The sequence below is a fragment of the Phaenicophaeus curvirostris genome, chromosome 23, assembly GCF_032191515.1.
Source record: "Phaenicophaeus curvirostris isolate KB17595 chromosome 23, BPBGC_Pcur_1.0, whole genome shotgun sequence".
NCBI classification, from domain to species: domain Eukaryota; kingdom Metazoa; phylum Chordata; class Aves; order Cuculiformes; family Cuculidae; genus Phaenicophaeus; species Phaenicophaeus curvirostris.
In genome coordinates, this window is record NC_091414.1 from 5,857,210 (window position 1) to 5,874,690 (window position 17,481).

A 17,481-nucleotide genomic window follows, 5' to 3' on the forward strand; every position below is an offset into this window, starting at 1 on the left:
AATCCACACTGGCTGCCAGTGACTTTCCTTATTGATTTTTAAAAAGCTTCTGCTTGCCTGCCTTATGGTGCTGTAATAGTCCAGCTCTGGAACCTCTTCATCATTTATTTTCTATTTATGTTCCCAGGCTGTTCTTGAGGCACATCCTTCTAACGTATAAGTTTGTCCTACCAAAAAATAAAATAAAATTGAAAACATTTGTAGCTAAAGCTGTTGGTATTTGTGCCTCACAACTGGCAGAATCTCTTTCCGATTGCTATTGAATGGTTTGAATGTCTTCAGAGATGTGTAACAGAATTTTTAATCAGGTTGGAACTGCAAAGCATCCTAGGACATCATTGGCCAAATGCCCCCAGAGAAGTATTTATGTTGTTGTAACTCCATAATCATCCATCAAACACGAGATGTTAATAATAGCATTTAATTTGAAAATGGAGCTTTCCTTTTATGTTATTTCTATATGCTTTATGCAAGCAGGAGAGGTTAATTATCTCCATTTATGAGATGCAGAAATAGAGGGTATACTGCATGGCAGGGACTTGAGCCTCATCCTGATCGCTGTCTGGTGGAAGTGAACAGTATTCACATCTTCAGATAGAAGATACATCAAATGGCATCTAACAGTTGTGAAATACAGCCCTACCTCAACCCCTATGGGCTTCAGCAAGCCATATCACCTCAGCATTTCTTGATTAACATGGGCAGTAGTGCAAGTGAGGGGGTACCAACAGCACCTTTTTAGTATGGAATTAAGAGTTTCACCCACTGTGTTCATGGTAACACCAAAACTAGTCTTTAAGAACAATCCTTGAAGCATATCTCATTTATTTGTTCTCCTTCTTTGGTTTTTCTACATGAACCCATTAAACATGGGCTCAGGTTTCCCTGCTGTCATCTTCATTACTGGGTTTTTAAGGCAAAATCCTGCCATCCTTCCTGTTTTGGAGGGGCTAATTAATCGTATTCTCCCTTGACTGTTTTCTGTACAGCCATAATATTCAGACACTTCAAATATAAGATGAAGAAAGGGCAAGAAAATGACTAAATGGTGGTGCTAGCAATAGGATACCAAGAGCCCAGCCCAGGCACCTGGTGGCACAAAAAATTCCCTTTCCATGGTAGAAAGCACAACCTGAGTTAGGCTGTGCTCTGAGATTGCATTTCCAGCTCCTGCTACCCACTGCCGCCCCTGCTGCCTACCCTGCCTGCTGTCCCTTCGCCCTTTCTCTGTGCCTTTCTGCAATCTCTGTTCTGGACCCACAACAGCGACAAAAGGCATGCACAGCAACACAGCAGATCTCTGCATTCCAGGGACAAGGCAGGGAGTCATCTATCAAACTTGTAATTTTTTGAGCAGGCTTGGAAAAAATTAATAGCATAAAACCTGTACATTCACTGGGGCACCTTTGCTACAGAGTCAAACAGGAATCATATCAGCTCATGACTGAACTGACCCACTGGAGCTCTGCAGGGGTCTTAGCTAACAGCCTGCTTCTGGAAAAGGAGAGTGATGGAATGAAACAGGCAGACGTAGAGAGATGAAGCTTCCCATGGCATTTAAATTCTGAGTGAAGTTGGGAAGCTTGTATTATTTTCCATGACGAATGATGGATCTTGCAGTACACTGCCAGTGGGGACTGACAGTCTTGAGCCTGATCTGCAGCCCCAGGATGGGGCTGTGCTTGGAAGTAAAGACTTCCTGCTCTTCAAAAGAGCAAGTAGGGGCTTTGACTCAGATGCCTTTAAGTTACATGTGCCCCTGTGATAGGCAGGGGAGGGAAAAGTGAGTCATCTCTTCCCAAAACATGTTGCTAAGCCAGGTCCAGTAAATCACCCTTGAAGACTTAGTTTCTCTCCACTGAATGTAAGAAGGATCATTTGCCAAAGCAGTGAATTGCATTCCACCTTAAATTCCCTCTTCTAGCCCCAAAAGTCTGCATTCTAGCAGGTACATCTTTGCTATCAATCTGCTTCCCGTTTTGTTTTGCTCCAGCGCTCCAGTCTTCCATGCCAAGCAGATGTTCAGTCCCTGAAATCCAGCACATGGACCAATTCATTACAGGGGTGAGGCAAGCAGGACTCTGTGCTCAGGACAGTGAGTTTCAGAGGCTGCACCCTGGCTCTAGCACGGATACACCAGTCTAGGAGCAAGGACCAGAGCTCACCCTGTCATGTGGATTGCAAAGGAGTTGTCATGTGGAAGGAGGGGAGTGAGGCTCTATTTTCAGAGCAGGAAGATGCCTCCTCTAGACTTATTCCTAAGTGCCAACACCCATTTAGCGGATAGGAGTGCAGGATCTCACTGAAGGTGTGACTGGCTGCTGGGCTGTCAGCTCCTCTCCACTCTCCTACTTGTTTCGCTCTCCACCCTGCTGGGAATCTTGCCTTTAATTGTATCAGTACTGACATGAGGCCAGTATGTACCCCTTGAATTTATCCTTGAGGGGTCCCAAAATTCTTGGTTTTAAAGGGAAATAGATAAGAATTTGTGTGTCACTAAGAATGAATAATGCAAGAGAAGTGCGGAAAAGGGTGATCTATTATTTAGTATTGGCTTTATTTCTACACACAACATGCTCATGCCATGCTGTGTCACTGAGACCTCTAGGAAACAGAAAAACATGAACTAGAAAACATCACTATAGGCCTAGTCCAATGCCTTGCCAGTACACTGCTCTGGGACCTCAGTGAGCCTTAAAACAGGGAACAGAAATTAAAATTAACAGGTGACCAAAACAACAGCCTGGGAGCTAAATTCTGTTCTCATCCGACCAGTTGTAACCCCAAATGAGCATTGCTGATGGCAGGGTGTGTGTTGGATTTAATTACCAAGAGCACAAACGCTACTCCAGAAAGGCCTTCCTGAGACAAGGTCCCTGCTGGTATCCCAAACAGAGCACTGCAAGCTGCCAACACCAGCGCATCGCCTCTCCAACCCACCCCTGCATCTGCTTAGCACTGCAGCAGCTCAGGCACTGCTGGAATACAGCTATTAAAAATACAAACAAAACCCCAACAGCGTTAAGAGAGGAAAGAATGTTTAAATCCTGCAGAGAATGCTGCAATTTCATAAACCAACCCATGCCAGCAGTGGGGTGGATTCAGAGCTGATGAAAGCCTGTGTGAAAAAGGAATACATTGTCTTTACGGACTGAGATAAGTGCATGGCAAAGAGGGAGGAGAATGGAAGAAGTCATCAATACTGACACACAAAAATATCCAGAAGGGCAGACCCTAGTGCCTGCTTAGTCCCCACTCCTGCCAAAATGCTAAAATCACACTCTGATCCGCCCCATCTCTTTTCTCCAAGGACAAGGAAGAAGTATTTAGGGTCTAGCTTTCCTAGGCTTTATTATAACAGGATAGCACTTTGAAATGACAAGCTGAAATAGCAACTGATTAGACGATCTAGGCTCAAGAGCTTGGTTTGTACAGACTGGACCGAGACCAAAGAAATCTTTCCAGTACAGCTTTTTCCAAAATTCACGGGTGCCCATAAAAAACCACTGTTTTTAACTTACCATAATGCAAAATGGGGCAGTTTTCTCTGCCCACAAAGACTCAAGTCCACGGGTCCTCTGTAGCATTCCATTTTGGGGACATCTTCAAACACTGATGCTTCCTCTCTCAACTCCAAACCCTCCTAAGCTGCTTTTGCTTCAACACTGAGTAGGAAGGGATTAGCTGTCACCTGGAGGAATGGATGCATCCAAGATTTTGTGTAGTCCCAGCAGCAGGAGACAGCAAATCTGGTTTCAGGAATCTTGGCAATTTTTATTTTAGCTTCTTTTAGACTCACAGATATAAACAAAAAGTACCATCTCAACAAAAGAGAGCTGCTAAGACAGCTATGTGAATTGAATCCTAATAACATCTGTTCTAAATTACATGAGACAATTACATTACTACAGTAAGTAATACAATTAATGAGGCCATATCACCTAGACGAACCTGACTGGGAGATATCAAATGACAGATCCCGGTCTTCTAAAACCATCCTTATGCCTGTATTTGAGAAAAGTACAAAAGCAGCGTGTGCACAGTTGTGTACAGCCAGCTGTGTATATCTGTGAATGGTTTAATGTGCACCTTGTACAGCTGGGGGCTGTGAGAACTGGAACGACTTGTGCTATTATCTCAATCCTCCAGTCCCAGGACAACAGTAGCTCCATTCCTGCCAGCGATTTGGTTAACCTGCAGATTTGACTCCCTCCTTCCTTCCTCCTTCTTTTTTCCAGGGCTGTTATCACCTCTTCCACAGAAGTATGCTCTATGATTCACTTGGATCTTGCTTGTCGCAGACTGTGGCTGTGATTTCTTACCCGCAGCAGATGTAAAGAAGGCACCATACCCCTCCCTACACCCACCTTTTTGTGTGTTAAGGCTATTATCACTTAGTTTTCTCTTCTCTAAGCTATACAACCCAATTATTTCTCTCTCCCCTGTCACACAGTTTTACAGACCTTTTGATCATTTTATCAGTCTCCTCCACAGTTTCCTTGGTTAATTGGTCTCCATCACTCCTGAAGTTCAGTGCCCCAAACTGGACACAATACCCAGCTGGAGCCTCCCAGAGCAGAGCGGAAAGCCAATTCCACATATCTTGCAAGCTGCACTCTGGTTAGACTGTTCACAGTAGGCTTCGAACTGCCATGTTTGGCCTATATTAGCAGCTACTGACCAGCTGCAAATCCAGCTTCAGATGAGTGTGAATCAACCAGAAATTGCACCAGATCAGAATTTCAGGTAAGATTTTGAAGAGACTTCTTATAAACTGCAGCTGCACCTCACTTGACACACATCCTAGGGAACTCCTTTTTCCCCCGGAGTGTAAATCTCATGCTCCAAACACAGTATTTCTGGGATGAGATGTGAACTTTGGGATTCCTCCACTTTTGGAGTATTGCTCTATTGCTGTAGCTCACTCAATCTCTGCATGTGCTGAGACTACCATTTCCCTTCTCCAGGAAAAGAACACCAGTCTGGATAGAAGCACCTAGGAGGCCTGGCCCATGGGACAACTGTTGGATCACACTGCACCAAGCAAGTATTTAATTAGAGAAAAAGAAAGACACAAGCTTGCCTAAGGTCACTCAACAGATAAACAGCACTGGAGCCCAGGTCTCCGTGTCACTGCATCCCCCATACACAGTTGGTTTATAATCTGAAAAAGAATATACTTCAAACTCAGTCACTAAATTGTTTCTAAAGTAAATGTCTTTAAGGTGTTTTGATCACTTCACAGCATTAGTGGAAAGGCTATGGGAGTGGATAAGCTGAGCTAATGAACAGGGTTTTCCCATCTTCACTTGTCTCTGACCCGAGCTGATGAAAACAGAGGACATTTAAACACTGGAACTTACAGCCCTACTTTGTTCAAATAATGACTTTGCTTAGCATTCAAGCCCTTGCTAAGGGGTAGTGTTTATTTTATTCTACGGTTTAATTGAATCCCCAGAAGGCTGTCCCTAGGCAAACTCATTTGAGAGCAGGACTCTAAAAATAGTGTTGAGACACATTTGGGATGAGTGTTAAGAGAAGGTGACTTTTCAAATCTATAAACCCTTCCCTCACACCCATCCCAAGCAAAAAGTTGTGCCAATTCTCCATGAGCCAGTGCTCCAGTAAAGTCAGGACTCCTTTCTTGCCTCTACTCAATGGAGAAACACAGAATGATTTTGATCCAGCTTCCTTTAGTTTCACACTATTAATACTATCAAACGTGGAAGAATCAGCTCTGATTTGTATCACCAGAAAAGAAGAATTCAGTCTTCCACAGTGCTGGTCATTATCACAATTCTTCCCTCTGGGTTAACATGGAGAGTAAGCGCTGTCTGATTGGAGATGTTGTGCTTTGGAGGAGATGGAAATCCCAGGCCAGCAATGTTTCACCAAAAGCCCATGGGATTTTCCTCCCAAGTTGGCTTTCAGTAGAAGATTCCTGGTCAAATTCTAAATGTGGTCCATGCAGAGAGCTCTGAGCACAGGCTGAAATTTGCTCAGTCCCCAATGTCAACACTCTCTTCATTCAATCCACAGCCCATTAGTCAAACCTGAAAATATGTATATCCATACTCTTCCATTCAGACAAGACAAACTGTACCTTCACTTTTTTTGGCTGACCTGCCATGACTGCCCTGGAGTCATCCTACACAGAGGACCCCCTATAGTGATTTTAGCTGGGAACTGGGACTCAATCCTGATTGTCTACTGCACTAACCCCAAGCCCACCCTGAGGACTCCAGTCCGTATTAGGCACATTAGGAGCTTCAGACCCCCTCATGTCAGAGCTCCATCACGGGATTTCAGCCTCTTCCTGAAATGATCCCACAGAGTTAATTCCTACCACGTCCAGGACCTGGCAACTGCGGCCTGGGCTGTTTCTTGCCAAGTGCCAGTCACTGCTGTTGTAACTAACTAGCTAATGGCCTGGCAGGACGCCGTGAACAGACCCGGGGTTAATGAAGACTTCCATCAAACACCCTTTGCATGGGTGAAGGTGACAGGGAGATTTAACACACTGTATTTGTTTGGAAGGGGCTGGCGATAATTAAAAATTAAATGGACTTTCTCCACTATGCATTCATTATTGACAGTTCTGTATTAACTGGGAATTTCAATTAATAGTTCTTCTTCGCTAGCCCAACTTTTCTAGCAGCTAAACTTATCACCAGAGCTAATTGCTAACGCCCCTTTTATCCTCCATCGCCACATACTTTTAATCTGCAGCAGGAATCCAGGCATTTCAGGGGATGCTTTTACTCAGAAACACTTTGCAGAAAAGCAGCATAATGGTTCAAACAAAACATTCTTGCCTCCATCCCAGTCCAGCTTTGTGTTCCCTAACAGAACAGAACTGACAGAAATCTCAAGGTTTTTCTTTCCTCTGCAGCCACAGGACAAAATGCTGACATGACTCTTTCATGGAACCTCATGCATGTGCTAACTCAGTCCAACTCCTTTTATCTGATATCTTAACATTGCTTTCAAGCTTTACTGACCAAGTTACTATTGCTGTTAATATTATTTATAGTTGTAGCCTTATTGTAAATCAGATAAAGCACCTGTTGACCCTGGTGCACGTCACAAATGCTTACTACACTGTTTATTCTAAAAAAAAAAAAAAAAAAAATTCAGGGAAACCTTGGAAATAAACATTTACTCTTTTTTTTCTTCTGCATTTTTACTCATTTTTACTTAGATATTGCCTTCACATTTACCACAGAAAAACACAGAGTCCTAAAAGAAATGTTTAAATCTGCATTAAATAAAAGTTTTGAGGGAATAAAAATGTCTTCATTCCGTTCACCAGAATTGACAGTAAACCCCAAATATCCATTTTTCACGCCATGAATGACTGTCCCTGAGGTCTGCTTGGGCTGTCTGTGAAGACAGTTCATTTTCCACCTACATGCAGCTCCCTCAGGTGCCATGGGCCAGGAAAGACCCTCATAGTGAGACCTACGCCCAGGCCGGGAAGGGTGTTGATGTGATCTGAAACGCTACAACACACTAAGGGTGACTGACCAAGCACCCTTGGGCAGCAACTTTAAAGCATCCTATCCAGCTCCATCAAGAAATCTCACCTACATAAACACTGTTTCCGCTGGACAGTTCTCTTCCTACAGGAGCTTGTTTTAACAGCAGTTTCTCAGCCACCTTTGGTAAACGCCATGTTCCCCAGCAGAAGGTAACAGATGACCCCAAAATGGTCGTACCAGTTCAGACCAAGGGCTCATCTCACTGAGCACGCTTTCTCCAACTCTACGCTTAAAAAAAGAAAGCAAGAGCAGGGCAAGCAAGTATGATACCTTCCCTACTCATCTCCCAGACTCTAGACTATTTCAGCTGAGATATTTTCTCAATCTCTATATTTTCCCAATTTCTAAATACCTAATATGGTATTCCACATTTATTAGCCTTCAGCGGGGTTCTCCAGGTAGCCCCATCACCATTAAAAATGATACATAGATGAGAGAAGTGATTGCTGAATGCTGCTACAACAAGTTGAGGGAGTTGAGTAACTGTTTACAGTCCTCATGCTGAAGATATTTCTGACACAAAGGGAACCCAATGACCATTGCCATCACGACTTCCCCCAACAGGAACAAAACCACAAGCCAACTCTATCACTCCCCAAACTGGCAATGGCAGTGTGCACCGGCACTGCCCTGGGATACCTGGGATGTGGTTTGAGGGAAAAGCATCCCAAACTATATCACTGGCACTGTAAGGACTCAGCGAAGGCCCTGTGCTCTGGAGGGCAACATGCCCTCTTCATTTTCCATGGCAGCAACTGGCAACTCTCCAAAACCTGCAATAGAGCACTGCTCAGGTCTATTCTTCTCTCCATGCATATGTAACTCCAGCTAAATTATTACGATAATAACACAAAACATTTGTAAAGTGTCCTTCACAAAATGGTCCCAAGGAGATTTCTTATTCAGGCATAATTAAACAAGCAGTGAACAAAACTCTTTTCCATTCAGACTTAACAGCAAAACCAGATGGAGCTCTTCCCAGTATCAATCCATATCAGACTGCACATTGACCTCAGGTCAGGGATGTGGGGAGGATGCACTGAGAAAGGAAAAATAGAACCGGGGGTATTGGGGACAAGTTTGTGGAGCGTCTTTCTCCACTGACCTGATTCCCCTGAAAAAAGACTTTGAGTTCAGTTATGCCTCTGAGAAATACCATCCATAACGGAGAAATGTGGAGGACAGAGGTCATGAGAGAAAGGATGAGAGGAAGACTGAAAAAGATGAAAGAGAGCAGAGAATGGATGGAGGGAGAGACTATTGCAATACACATCCTTTTTTCTAGAGTCAGGGACAGCCTTGCTTTGTTGGCACAAGCACACATAGACACAAACTAGCTTTAATATACCTTTGGCTTACCTTTACCTTTAATCTAGCTTTAATTCATAATCCAACAGTAAGAGGCCTGCTTTATCATGGATTTCACATTGCTATTGGTACCAGTTCATCCCAGGGCCTCAGGTGGCTCAGAAAGACTGCAATGGCCACATAGCTATTCATACTCTGGATAAAAGCACTAAAAACGCTGCAGTCAAACCTCTAATTGCACACAGTACTTCTCATCTGTTTGTTCAGGACCTGGCACGCAGGGGCTGTGCTTTTGGGTTGCTTACCAGAGCAAAATAGATGCCCCCAAAATGGCAAAGGCAGTGGGACAGGTGCCAGAAAACCGAGAGCACTTAGAAATGTACATAGCGACAGAGTGAGAGTCACAGGCCTGAAGGTTTAAGAGGTTTTTAATGCTCCCAGAGAGTGGGAGTCTTGGTTTCTGTTGCTGTTGACACAAGGAGTGGGAAGAAAGGCTATTTACACCTTTTACTTAAGGTCATATGTGACTTCAGTCTCCAGCACTGACGTTTCCCTGCTCACATTTCCCGGGCCCACAGAAGGTGACTCAGAGAGTGAGCTCAAATGTCTCGTTCAGTATAAACAAACCAAGTGAGCTGGACTGACACAGGATCCCAAATATCCCTGCAGAGCACAGGGGCCTTATGGCCGCAGACCAGTCAAAATCAGGGTACCCGCTGTGCAGGGAAACTCACTGGGGAATGCTTTTGCAAGACGTTTTCCAGTCTGCTTCCAAACAGCTCTACAACTGCAGCAGTTTCAAATAAATTTAAAAAAAAACTTCAGAAATTAAGGTTTTGGAGATCCATTGAGGATTTCCGGTTTCTCTCTTTTCCTTGCACATCTCTGCACATACCTACCTGTCGCCCCTGCCCAGCAGCACCCGTTGGGTCAATGCCCACTCAAGCACAGCCACGGCCTCAGTTTCCACGGCTGTTGGGAACCATCTAGTGGCCCCCAGCTGGATTGTAGCCGTGTCCCTCCTCAAGTAGAGGACTCAGCAGAAATAGCACATGGCCAGGTCTGACAGTAACTGCACCCCACTGCTGTATTTCCCCATTAGGGTGGCATGTAATTGCAGACTACAATGTCCACGCTTGCAAAAGGGCTGCTCTTCCAAGCTGAAATTCCTGATATTTTCTCTGTGGTGTATATAATCTGTCCCCATTCTTCCCCCAACACTTCACAAAGAAGCATCTTTGCTTTGCTCAGTCACCCCAGGGCAACAACATTTTGCAACTTCATTGCCAGAGCCGCCAGGCAGTTCCTCGGGGTGAAAACAGGACAGCGCACTGCTCTGGAGACACCGATACCTCTCTTACCCAAAACTCCACAAAACCTTCTGGCTGCTTACACACATTCCCAGTTTCCCACCTCCTAGCTCACCAGCTGGGTAGGATTTTTGCTGTCCCTGATAACTCACCTTAGACCCCATGTAAACACCATCCCCTCAGGGAGGGCAAATTACCATCGCTTATAGCAAGGTCAGAGGAGTCCTCACGTCCAGCCGAGGAAATGACCTTCCCCCGGTGATGGATCATGGGAACAATTGTAGTTATTTGTTGGAAAAATAACACAAACTCCCCTTTGCACGGGAACAGAGCGGCCAGGTTAACGAGGTGTCACTATCAGAACAGGCTCAACCACAGGAATTCTTAGCTAAGGTAATTTATGGCCAATTAGCACCAAATTCTAGCAAGAAGAGACCGTACATAATTACACGTTGAGGGGAGCCCTTTCCCCCTGCTCAGCCTCCCGCCCCTGCGCGGGGTGCAGCCACGGCCGGTTCTCTCCCCGGGGCCCCTCACCTGCTCTCTCCGCAGCCCCGCACCTCCCGGCGCATCCCACGCGTGCTCCTGCCCCGGCGGGGGTCCCTGATGGCTGCACTGGGGTGTCCCCGGTGTGGGTCATGGCCGGTGTCCTCCACCGGTCCCTGTGCCACCGTGGGTCACTGCTGCTCGTGGTGGGGTTTCCTCTTCAGGGGGGCCCTGCCTGGCATCGGTCACTGCTGGCACTGGGGTGACCCCACGGGGGTCCCAGCGTGGGTCTCTTACTGGCATCTCTGGCCACGTTGGTCCCCGTGCCACCATGCATCACTGCTGGTGTTCTCAGGTGCTGCTGTCCCAGCGTGGGTGACTCCAGGCTGCCGTGGGGTGTCCCCAGTGAGGGTCACTGCTGGTCACTGTGGAGTGTCCCCCTCGAGTGTCCCTGCCCTGCTACAGAGTGGATCACTGCTGGCTGCATTGGGGTGTCTGCAGGTGTCCATGGCAATGATGGTCCCTGTGCCAACGTGGGTCACTGCTGGAGCTCCCCATGGGGGTCCTTGCCTGGCATGGGTCACTGCTGGCTGCAATGGAGCATCTCTAGTGTGGGTGACTGCCCACGTTGGTCCCTGTGCCAGCATGCGTCACTGCTGGCTGCACTGGGGTGTCCTCCACTGATGTCCCTGCCCTGTGTGGGTCACTGCTGGCGTCCCCCACAGGTGTCCTCGCCCCTCAGGTGTTGCTGTTCCAGCATGGGTCACTGCTGCCTGCGATGCAGTGTCCCCAATATGGTCACTGGTCACTGGTGTCCTCCTCAGGTGTTGCTGTCCCACCATGGGTCAGTGCTGGCTGCGATGAGGTATCCCCAGTGTGGGTCACTGCTGGTGTTCCTGGCCATGTTGGTCCCTGTGCCAGCATATGTAGTGACCTCCTAGTCACTGGTGTCCTCCTCACATGTTGCTGTCCCAGCGTGAGCCACTGCTGGCTGCGGTGGGCTGTCCCCAGTGTGGGTCACTGCTGGTGCCCCTGGCCACATTGGTCCCTGTGCCAGCGTGGGCCACTGCTGGCTGCACTGGGGTGCCCTCCACTGATGTCCCTGCCCGGTGTGGGTCACTGCTGGCATCCTCCTCGGATGCTGCTGCCCCACCATGGGTCACTGCTGTCTGCACTGGGGCATCCCCGGTGTGGGTCATTGCTGGTGTCCCCCAAAGGGCTCCTGACGCAGGTCACTGGTGGTGTCTCTGGCCACGTTGGTCCCTTTCCTAGTGTGGTTCACAGGTGGCGTCCTCCTCAGGTGCTGCTGTCCCACCATGGGTCACTGCTGGCTGCTATGCAGTGTCCTGCTCACTGGTGTCCTCCTCAGGTGCTGCTGTCCCACCATGGGTCACTGCTGGCTGCTATGCAGTGTCCTGCTCACTGGTGTCCTCCTCAGGTGTTGCTGTCCCACCAAGGGTCACTGCTGGCTGCTATGCGGTGTTCCCAGCGTGGGTCACTGCTGGTGTCCCTGGCCACGCTGGTCCCTGTGCCAGTGTGGGTCACTGCTGCTCGCAGTGGGGTGTCCCCCTCCACCGTCCCCGCCCTGTCCCAGCGTGGGCGGGCTGCGATGGGGTGTCCCTATGGCGGGTCACCGCCTGTTCCCCAGGCCACACCGGCCCCTGCCCCATCGCAAGTCACTGCCCCATCGGGGGCCTCTGCCTTGCGGCGGGTCTCTACTCCCCTGCCCCATCGGGGGTCACTGCCCCCTCGCCCCCACCCCAGCGCGTGCCGGCCCCGCCCTCAGGCGGCCGCGGGCGGCGGGAACCGGTTCCGACCGGCCCTGCCCCTCGCGCCCCCAGTTCCCGCGCTCCGCCGAGCCCGCCCTGGGCAGCGCGCGCCCCGCCCCGCCCCTCCCCAGGCCCCGTCCCTCTGGCAGCCTGGGCTTTCAAATAACGCGGTTGTTTTCTTTTCTCAAAGTGTTTTCCCAGGCACTTTTCATTCTAGACAGATGATAATGTCTCGTGTGAGGCGTGATCATAGAATCATAGAATCACCAGGTTGGAAAAGACCCACCGGATCATGGAGTCCAACCATTCCCATCAATCACTAACCCATGTCCCTCAGCGCCTCGTCCACCCGGCCCTTAAACCCCTCCAGGGAAGGTGACTGAACCCCTTCCCTGGGCAGCCTCTGCCAGTGCCCAATGACCCTTTCTGTGAAAATTTTTTTCCTATTGTCCAGCCTAAACCTCCCCTGGTGGAGCTTGAGGCCATTCCCTCTCGTCCTGTCCCCTGTCACTTGGGAGAAGAGCCCAGCACCCTCCCCTCCACAACCTCCTTTCAGGTAGTTGGAGAGAGCAATGAGGTCTCCCCTCAGCCTCCTCTTCTCCAGGCTAACACCCCCAGCTCTCTCAGCTCCTTCTCGATCGGTGCTGAACAGACGTGTCTTCTTCAGCCATCACCTCTGTTTGCAGTCTTTCCCTATCTCAAATAGAAGGTCAAGCAGAGTCCCAACTCCAAAGCTCCAGATTAGCGGGAGATTCGACTGTTGTGAAGTTCATAAGAACATTAAAACTATTTCTTGGAAAGTAATAGAATATGCATTTCTGGGAAAATGTATACACGTGCATGCAAGTGGGAAATGCGTTCTGTCTCCAGTGTTTGTTCTGCTGCACGTCAGTGATGGAGATCACTCCCCCATGCTGCCCGGCCCCGATAATGGATGCTTGCTTTCTAAAACTCCAAAATGGGTCTTAGCAAGTTTACTTGCTGGCATTTTTGTTATTGCACTGAGCCCACGGCGGGGCAGCCCATGCCCGCTGGCTCCCAGCTCCTCACCACAGCGGGGCAGCCTGGGAGGAGGTTTTGCTGCCATTTCCCAGCGGAGGCTGGAGGGAGCAGCTGGTTGTGGCCTCTGGGCTTTTAGTACTGGTTTTCTTGTAGATTCTGGTAGAAAGGTCAACAGAAGGCTTGGAAGAGCAAGCGTTCGGGCGTTTTGGGATCCTCTGATGTGAGACTGAAGCCGCAGAAAGCACCGTGTTGTTTGCTTACAGAAAATGGTGCCACCTTTGAGGCTCTGTCAAAACATTATCATGGAAGGAAGGGATAATCCAGCTGGAAAGGGATTCCAAGAGGTCATCTGCTCTGACTTCCTATGCAGAGCTCTTTCAGTTGAGGCTGTTGTTTAGAGCTTTGTCTGGTTGGGAGTGGAAGTTGCCTCAGTTCATGTGTTTTCAGATAAAAGATATTCACAACTGAAATTACCTTTTGGACAACAAAAAGTTTGTGTTGATCTGAAGTTAGTTTTCTGCCTCCATATTAAATTTCCTGGAACTTTTCAGAGGATTATTCCAGGGGCATCAGTTTTCCCTGTTTCAAAGGGGAGAGAAAATAATTGTGGGTCAGAAAATCTACTTTCTAGCCAGATCTGTAGAGGCCGGTCATCATGCAAAAGTGAACAAACACCGGTGAAATGGCTTGAGGTGGTTTATACTGAGTCACCCAGTAAGCCATTTTCCCTCGTTTAATATTATCTGCCTTGATGGGCAACAAGTACTGTCCATGAACTGGACAACGGAGCCGTGTCACCGGCATGGTGCTGCAAAAATCACGTATGCTGCCTCTGTCTGCCCTGGGGAGCCATAGGGCTGTGCTGCCACCCAGGGCTCCGCGTTGCTCCTAGCACTCTTTGTCCTCCCCTGAGAAACAGCAAGACGCAATACAAAAAAAATAAAAAGTGCTGCCTGTTTCAGTTTCCTTTAATTGTTTTCTTTTGGCTGAGATGGCTTCAGCAATTCATCTCACCAGCAGCGGGTGTGCCAGACTGCAGTGTAAATATTCTGGATGAGTTATGAGCCAGCGGAGATGTGCAGGCTCTGTGGCAGGCAGTACATGCACAGGAATGTCCAGCCTTCTTGATCCCTGAGCCTCTCTGTGGCTCAGGTCAGCTCTGTCCTGTCCTGAGGAGCTGTGGTTGAGCAGTCAAATCCAGATTCTGGGTAACAACAGCCAGATCCTAATCTCATGTGCTGTACTATTATTATAATTGTCATTACATGGTAGTGTAGGAAGGTTCAGCCATGATCGAAGCCATTTTGTCCCAGATGCTATCTGCATTTATACACTGTGACGTGTTGATATCCACATTGAAGACTTCAACAGACAACAGGATCCAGTCTTATAACTTGAAAAGGATGTTACTGTGTAAAAGTCACCTTTGAGAAATGTGGCTTAAAATTTGTTTTGAAAAGGATGAAACATTCCAGCCTGTGGGATGGAAAATCATCACTCCTCGGTGATCCTTTGAGTTCTTGGCGTTGTGGATCTCTGACTATTTCATTCATAGGCTACTGACAAGTGGACCTTCCTCAAAACCCCTTCAGAGCAGTCTATGGATGCCCAGGCCTGCAGAGCTCAGCCTGAAGACCAGTAGTGGAAAGGCCGGGAAGCACTGGAAGTTGCCACTTTCAATTCCCATTCCTTTATGGCTTGTTCCCTCTGTTGGGTGCTGAGGTGTCTGCGCTGAGAAGGACACCTGCATACATGTGTATAGAGGAGTCTGCACTATGGGAGCCCTGAGGGTTACAGCAGGCAAACTGGTATGAAAGGGGTTAAAGAACGGGGCAATGAGAGACCTGGAAGATCTTCAGGCAAATCACAGTGGCTTTTTAAAGGGAACTGTAGCCCCAATACAAAGAGATCAATGGCAACATAGGGAAGAGGCACCCATTTGCTGTGGTCTGTATGGATACTAAAAGGCTCTGGGCAAAGTCTCCTATAAAGTGCTTTTAGGGAAATTCCGAAACCATGGGATAAGACTCAATGTCACTGCATGGATAATTGGCTTAAAGATAGGAAACAGAGTGGAACAAAGGGCTTGATTCCCACAGAAGATACTGCCCCAAGTAAGGACTCCATGATGTTCAACAATCACTCTGAGCCAAGGGATCTCAGTGTTTCAGATTGGTCAGGACTGTGTAACATCAGACTGTTAAGAATGTGACAGTTGTGTCCAGGTAGTGTCAGCCAAAGCCTGTCAGAATGAGAACTTCATAGAGCATAAGTAACTTTTTGAAACTAGAGGCACTTCTTTGTGTGTCGGGACTCACGCTGACTTTCTATGAGACTCTGGGAAATGTAGCAATGCAGAGAGAAATATAGATTTGTCCCTGACTGCATGGACATTCCCAAACTGTTAAAAGCAATTCCTTTGAAATAAAGTTATGGATGAAACCACTGAACAAGAATAAATTAAATTTGCAGAATCAATATACTGGGAAGAAGTTGCATCTGTCCTCTTTTCAGAGAGCTGACGTTCTCCATACTGAATTAACACTTCAGAGGAATAAACATGGAAAGTGATCAGCATTCAACTTAGCAGTTTCTCACTAATCATGCACAAAATTCTACTTAATGTGGGTGTGGCCCAGGGAAAAGGTACCACAAAAGGAGGTACACAGCTGTAACACAGAGCATGGGATAAATCATCTGACTGGACAATGTCGAAGTGTGTTCTGTGGAAGGATTATTCTTATCAGGTAAGAGAGGAACTTTTTTCTTTGAATATAACTTTGGAGGAATTCTTTGCAGTTAGTACAAAAGCAGCTCTGCCTTCAACTGCAAAGCAGCCTGGAGGTCTTACACACTGTATTTATAGCTTCTAACCCCATGGCTAGTACTCATCCTGCAAAGCATCTGCCTTAAAAACTAATGGAGGAGTTTGGAAGGAACTTTGAGTTGGATTCCCAACTGGTTCACAATGTTCTACATTTCCTCTCAAATCTTAAAGATCACAAGTGGATGACCCCATTAAATTTAAATGGAACCGACCCAAACGCTTCCCCCAAAATTCAAACTGTTCAGTTCTTTTGGGGATTGAGGAGGTTCAGATCATCTTTTCGTGTTCATATTTCTCATGCTTCCAAAGAGCAGCACTGAAGCACCGGCCTGGAAAACATGATGCCTGAATTTACCTTTCGGCTGCTGTCAAAGACCAACTCTGCAGCCAGTCCCCAGGGCAAAGGGAGGAATCATTGTTTTCTCCTTGGACTGCCCAGTGAGATTCCCCTTCTCAAATGGAGAAATGTCTCTAAAAGTGGCAAGGAGGCACTGCTCCACCCTTCAGCTATGAGCCCATAGAGGGATCCTGCCCTGGTGCCGGAGATGCAGAGAGCTGCTAGGAAGCCCCTCTGTGCACAAGGCAAAGGATTAAGGGTCTTTCTGTGGACAGGACCCCCTTCTCCCTTTCCTTCTGCATCCAACAGCAAGATGTAGAAGACCAGCCAAATGATGTGGCAATGTTTCTGCTGGGCATAGAGAAAAAGATGCTGTGTCTTGGGAGGGACAGGCTGTTGGCTGCTGTTATTCCTACCCCTCTGAGTCCCCTGAGCTCAGAATGTTGAGAAACTCAGGCACAAAGTCAGTGGAAATGAATACAGATTAGCCACCCACCGTGTGGGTGTCCACTGCATGGACACATCAGTTCCTGGGCTAAATCTTTAACTCTTAACACTTTAATTAGTGGCTAATAAAATCAAATTTCCCATTGCATAATTGAGGTGGTAAGGAGCCTAGGGTGACAGGCAGCATCCTGAATTTACAAGGCAAGGAGGGGAAAAACAGTGTAAGTATAAGAAAGAGCAGGCGGGAGGGACTGAATCTGTTTGAATAGCAAAGCAGCACCCGTCCCATCCTCCAGCCTGTGCTTTCCTGTACCAGGTTGTTTGTCCAGCCAATCAGTATTTTGTGACTCAACACAGCAGTTGTGCCCTGGCTGCTTGATGCTGATGCTAATTCATAGCAGCACTTTGCATGCTTGGAGCACCTTTCAGCCCGGGGCATCTGACAATACTTTGC